The following is a 6904-nucleotide window of genomic DNA, read 5'->3' on the forward strand; positions in this document are numbered from 1 at the left end:
ACCAACGGGCTTTGTTACTGAATTAGATTCCAGAATGAGCTGCTGCTCCATAGGAGCAGGCCAGTTCTTCCCCCAGTGGCCAAAGCTTCTTAATCTCCAAGAAAAGTACACTCTAGTCCTGGAGAACAGGCTTGGAGCCAGTAGCCACCAACCAAGATTCGATAAACCAAACTCTAAATAGCCAGCAAGGCGGAGGCTCGGCTCCATCTACCAGTCAGCACAGTTCACTTGGAAACCCACCTGTCACTCAGCTGCCTGGCCCTCCACAACTGAACTAGGACAACTCTGAGTAGGGTCCCCACAAGTGTGAGCTGAGGGGGCCGGTCCCGTTCTGAAGCAACTCCCTCCCACCCCTGGCTGCTCTCCCAATCTTCCACAGAGCCTCTGGCTGTTCCTGACCTCAACTAATGGGTCAGCGAGGCCAAAAGCCCATTTATCATTTTAATTTTCCACCAGCTACTGAGCTTTCTCTGGAGAGTCTTCCCCATACCATGTCCTAGGTGTCTGTGGAAACAGATGTGCTGGAAACCCCAGCTCTCCACGCTGCAGGCAAGGAAGCAAGAGAGAACAGGAAACAGAGAAGGAAACACTGAGAAGAGCCTGGATCTCCTGATCCTCCCAACAGAAACACAAAACACAGTTTATAGGAAGGTGATGATAAACTGTAATGATCTGTTATTCTGAGAAGACAGTGGTATCAGGAGGGAGATGGGGAGACCTTCCAACAGCAGACACCGTAAGCGAGCGTTCCTCCTAGGGCGCATGCCAGTGCTCCAGCCTCAGTCATGCCTTCGGGGTCGGACCAGACCCTGAGCCTTACAGTTGAGGTGCCCAACTTGGAGCAGCAAGGAAAATGAGTCATGGCCACAGAACTGGGCTCAGCTGGTTTTCCAGCCTGCACAAGCCCTTGCGGGCTTTTCTCAAGGTCAGTTGAGAGACTCTGCCTCAGAGGGGAGACCAGCACCATCTTAGGTCTTTAATGGGACAGGCTGGAGGGATGAACCAAGGTTACATCCTGATGATCCTGCATCTTGCTGAACATCCCTGGCTAACTAACCAGCTCTCTCCCTCCATCCCTCTCTCCCTCCCACCTCCATCTACTCTCTTCCTTTTCCTCTTCCCATCCTCCATCCATCACTCATCCTGCACAAATTGTGTGTGTGTCTCTTCCTGGCAGCTGGCTCTGTCCCACTCTCTGCCCCCTCTCCACTCTCTCAAGCCCCCACATACTCTGTAGCCAGCAGGGGATGAGCTGTTCAGAGCTGACTGGAACAGGAAACAGCACTTTTGACTCTGAACATGTCGCAGTAGAACAGACTCTGCTGAAAGCCAGACTCGCTGGGCTCAGACATCGAACAGCAGCTTCAGGGACACACTCTGGCTGTGACTGTGAACCACATTATTTCCTACATGTGTCTGAGTCACCATCCACTCAACACTGTCACTTCCAGCCCAGCAAGGCCTTTCAGGTCCCTTTCTCTTGAGCATATGCAGCCTAAATTGGGCAGGTGACAAGAGGGGGAACGGGGAAGAGGATACCTTGGAGGAACTCCCAGGAACCACCTCAATATGAAAGACTGTAGATAAGACCAGAGAAGTGAAGTTGAAGGATAGTGTCCATAGGAACAGCCACATCTCCCACATCCCCCTCCCAGGCTGGTCTGGGAGCATTGAGCAAGCCCTAAAGAGCACAGGATGGTGGACTTCCTAGGACAGAGTTCAAACAACAGGTACACACGGACCTCACCTCAGATGACAAGAGCCCACTCGAGGCCTAGAGAAAGCCTTACTCACAGCACAGGTTTTCCAACACTAAGAATTTAAGCTTGTCTGCAGAGTAGGGTTGTCAGGTAAAATACAAGATACATGGTTAAAACTGAATTTTGGATAAACAAATAATTTTCTAATTTCAGTTCAGTTCAGTTGCTCAGCCATGTCTGTCTCTTTGAGACCCCATGCACTGCAGCACGCCAGGCTTCCCATTCCATCACCAACTCCTGGAGCTTACTCAAACTCATGTCCATTGAGTCAGTGATGCCATCCAACCGTCTCATCCTCTGTCATCCCCTTCTCCTCCCGCCTTCAGTCTTTCCCAGCATTGACTCTTTTCAAACGAATCAGTTCTTCACATCAGGTGGCCAACATATTGGAGGTTCAGCTTCAGCATCAGTCCTTCCAATGAATATTAAGGACTAATTTCCTTTAGGATTGACAGGTTGGATCTTCTTGCTGTTCAAGGGACTTTTAAGATTCTCCAACACCACAGTTTAAAAGCATCAATTCTTCAGCACTCAGCTTTCTTTCTAGTCCAACTCTCACATCCATACATGACTACTGGAAAAAACATAGCTTTCACTAGACGGACCTTTGTTGGTAAAATAATGTCTCTGCTTTTTAATATACTGTCTAAGTTGGTCATAATTTTTCTTCCAAGGAGTAAGCGTCTTTTAATTTCATGGTTGCAGTCACCAACTGCAGTGATTTTAGAGCCCCCCAAAATAAAGTCTGTCACTGTTTCCACTGTATCCCCATCTATTTTCCATGAAGTGGTGGGACCAGATGCCATGATCTTTCTGAATGTTGAGCTTAAAGCCAACTTTTTCACTCTCCTCTTTCACTTTCATCAAGAGGCTCTATAGTTCTTCTTCGCTTTCTGCCATAAGGGTGGTATCGTCTGTGTATCTGAGGTTATTGATATTTCTCCCAGCAATCTTGATTCCAGCTTGTGCTTCATCCAGTCCAGCATTTCTCATGATGTACTCTGCATATAAGTTAAATAAGCAGGGTGACAATATGCAGCCTTGACGTACTCCTTTTCCTATTTGGAACCAGTCTGTTGTTCCATGTCCAGTTCTAACTGTTGCTTCTTACCTGCATACAGATTTCTCAGGAGGCAGGTCAGGTGGTCTGGTATTCCCATCTCTTTCAGAATTTTCTACAGTTTGTCATGATCCTCTGTTTTTCTGGAACTCCCTACCTTTTCCGATGACCAACAGATGTTGGCAATTTGATCTCTGGTTCCTCTGCCTTTTCTAATTTCAGTTCACTTCCGTTCAGTCACTCAGTTGTGTCCAACTCTTTGTGACCCATGAATCACAGCACGCCAGGCCTCCCTGTCCATCACCAACTCCCTGAGTTCACCCAAACTCACGTGCATCGAGTCAGTGATGCCATTCAACTATCTCATCCTCTGTCGTCCCCTTCTCTTCCTGCCCCCAATCCCTCACAGCATCAGGGTCTTTTCCAATGAGTCAACTCTTCACATGAGGTTGCCACAGTTTTGGAGTTTCAGCCTCAGCATCAGTCCTTCCAATGAACACCCAGGACTGGTCTCAATTTAGGATGGACGGGTTGGATCTCCTTGCAGTCCAAGGGACTCTCAAGCGTCTTCTCCAACACCACAGTTCAAAAGCATCAATTCTTCAGTGCTCAGCTTTCTTAACAGTCCAACTCTCACATTCATACATGACCACTGGAAAAACCATAGCCTTGACTAGACGGACCTTTGTTGGCAAGGTAATAGCTCTGCTTTTTAATATGCTATCTCAGTTCAGTTCAGTTCAGTTCAGTCACTCAGTCATGGCTGACTCTTTGTGACCCCATGAATCACAGCACGCCAGGCCTCCCTGTCCATCACCAACTCCCTGAGTTCACCTAAACTCATGTCCAAGGAGTCAGTGATGCCATCCAGCCATCTTATCCTCTGTCGTCCCCTTCTCCTCCTGCCCCCAATCCCTCCCAGCATTAGGGTCTTTTCCAATGAGTCAACTCTTCGCATGAGGTGGCCAAAGTATTGGAGTTTCAGCTTCAATATCAGTCCTTCCAATGAACACCCAGGACTGATCTCCTTTAGGATGGACTGGTTGGATCTCCTTGCAGTCCAAGGGACTCTCAAGCATCTTCTCCAACACCACAGTTCAAAAGCATCAATTCTTCTGCGCTCAGCTTTCTTCACAGTCCAACTCTCACATCCATACATGACCACTGGAAAAACCATAGCCTTGACTAGACGGACCTTTGTTGACAAAGTAATGTCTCTGCTTTTTAATATGCTATCTAGGTTGGGCATAACTTTCCTTCCAAAGAGTAAGCGTCTTTTAATTTCATGGCTGCAATCACCATCTGCAGTGATTTTGGAGCCCAAAAAAATAAAGTCTGACACTGTTCCCACTGTTTCCCCATCTATTTCCCATGAAGTGGTGGGACCGGATGCCATGATCTTCGTTTTCTGAATGTTGAGCTTTAAGCCAACTTTTTCACTCTCCACTTTCACTTTCATCAAGAGGCTTTTTAGTTCCTCTTCACTTTCTGCCATAAGGGTGGTGTCACCTGCATATCTGAGGTTATTGATATTTCTCCTGGCAATCTTGATTCCAGCTTGTGCTTCTTCCAGCCCAGCATTTCGCATGATGTACTCTGCATATAAGTTAAATAAGCAGGGTGACAATATGCAGCCTTGACGTACTCCTTTTCCTATTTGGAACCAGTCTGTTGTTCCATGTCCAGTTCTAACTGATGCTTCCTAACCTGCATACAGGTTTCTCAAGAGGCAGGTCAGGTGGTCTGGTATTCCCATCTCTTTCAGAATTTTCCACAGTTTATTGTGATCCACACAGTCAAAATATTACATGAGACATATTAAAAAATAATTCATTGTGTATCTGAAATTCAAATTTAACTGGGTGCCTGTGTGTTCATTCGCTCAATTCAGCAATCCTACTACAGAACTACCTGACCCCACCGCCGTGTTGAAAATGGTGAGAGTACAATTTGATAAAAGGGACAAGAAACCCCGATCCACTCACTTCTTTGTCATCCTCCAGGCTCTTCTTCATCCCTCATCTCCACCCTGCTCACCCTAGTTCTCACCTTGACCTCTCTGGCCTCCCTCTCACCTGATCCTTCAACTGTTCCCAGATCCTGAGGCCCAGGTGTAGACCAATGTTTTGGTCCCTTAATTCAGCTGAACTGAGGTCAATTTTTTCAAAAGGAACTTTATAGAAATATTTGAATTCATTTTAAAAAGTATAATAGTTGTCATATGCAAGAAGATCCAATATAAAAAGCAGTCCTGAGGCTAGATAAGCCTATATGCTAAGTCACTTCAGTCGTGTCCGACTCTGTGCGACCCCATAGACGGCAGCCCACCAGCTCCCCCGTCCCTGGGATTCTCCAGGCAAGAACACTGGAGTGGGTTGCCATTTCCGTCTCCAATGCATGAAAGTGAAAAGTGAAAGTGAAGTCGCTCAGTCGTGTCCGACTCTTAGCAACCCCATGGATTGCAGCCTAACAGGCTCCTCCGTCCATGGGATTTTCCAGGCAAGAGTACTGGAGTGGGGTGCCAGACATGGTCTTATCATTCTTTTCCATCACTGGTTCTTGGATTAATTGACTTGTAGCAAGGTTGTCTACTCACTGAAGCTGGACCAACATTCTGGAACAGAGGCTCTCACTGGCTATATATTAAAATCACCTAGGAAGCTTTTTGTAGCCTATTCTAGACCAATTAAATCAGAATTTCTGAGTAGGACTCAAGTATCTGGAGATGTAAAAGCTCCCCAGACAATTCTGATATGTAGCCAGGGTTGCTAACTCATATACATCGGAGTCACCTGAAAACCCATAAAAAGCTACTGATGTTTGCATCCCACCCTCAAAAATTCTGATTTAATTGGCACGAGGTGCAGCCTGAGCACTGGGATTTTTAAACACTCCCTGGGAGATTTTAACGTGTAGCCAAGCTGGAGAACCACAGTTCCTCATGCTTTAATAGACTTCAGCTCTTCCAGGGACCTCACTAAAATGCAGATGCTGACTCAGTAAGTCTGGGATGGAGCCTGGGAAGCTGCAAGTCTTACAAGTCTCAGGTGATACCAAAGCTGCTGGTCCTCAGGCCACTCTTGGATTAGCCAGGTCCTAGACTAGTGGGCCTCGAGCCTAGAGGCATATTGTAATCACCTTGGAGCTTTGACAACTTCTCCCAGCCCGGATCCCACCCCAGAGATTCTGATCTAATGGGTCTACAGCAGGGCTTGGCCATCCAGGTTGTAAAAGCCTCCCAGGTGATTCCATGTGCAGCCAAGGTTGAGAACTTTGGCTGGAGACCAGAATCTAGGCATCATTTTACAAGTGGCCCTGTGACCCCAGCCGGGAACACCACTCTCCCCCAGTCATTTCTGACTCACCTCTGGTCCCTGCCCCAGGGAAGACACTTTTTTCTCTTGCCTCCGAAGGCCATGCTCTCTTGTTAAAATTCCCTTTCTCCCACTTCGGACTGAACAAAGCCTCTAATTCCCAGCTCAGTTGCAAAAGAGAAATGACTGACACGATGCCCTGAAACCAATGACTGGTGGGAACCCGCTCACCCAGCCTTGCTCTGTTACCGATTGCTCCTTTTGCTCAAGTGGCCTTCTCTAAGGATGCCTCTCGAGTGTGCTGCACCCTCACCATCACACCCAAAGAGGAGAAACAGTGCTGTAACAGGATGCAATCAATCCAAGGTGCTGAGCAGTTTTCATTACTTGGTAGCTCCCAAGCCAGCTTAACACACAACCTCTCCCCTCTCTTCCCTCATCTTTTTGAAATGAAGTTGTGGGGACCTATGGGATAAGAAGTGGACTACAGAGAACCAAAATAAGACAACATAGAACTGAGGAAATGATGACTCCCTTTTCTACATGAAATTATTCATGAATCATTTTTTCCCCTAGGGGATGACCAACAATATCATCTGGAATGCATTTTCATTAGCAACTTCCATTTTCTGACAGAGCCTGTGTCTTTGGTTGGGAGTTGGGTGCTGCTGGGAGAAACATTTAAGTCCATGTCTTGAGTGCATGATGTTTGTGTAAATTCTGAACTCTAATGTGTAGAATTTGCAGGTCGCTGAAGTGTCCCAGTCTAC

The sequence above is a fragment of the Bos indicus genome, chromosome 11 (genome assembly GCF_029378745.1).
Source record: "Bos indicus isolate NIAB-ARS_2022 breed Sahiwal x Tharparkar chromosome 11, NIAB-ARS_B.indTharparkar_mat_pri_1.0, whole genome shotgun sequence".
Classification (NCBI taxonomy): Eukaryota; Metazoa; Chordata; class Mammalia; order Artiodactyla; family Bovidae; genus Bos; species Bos indicus.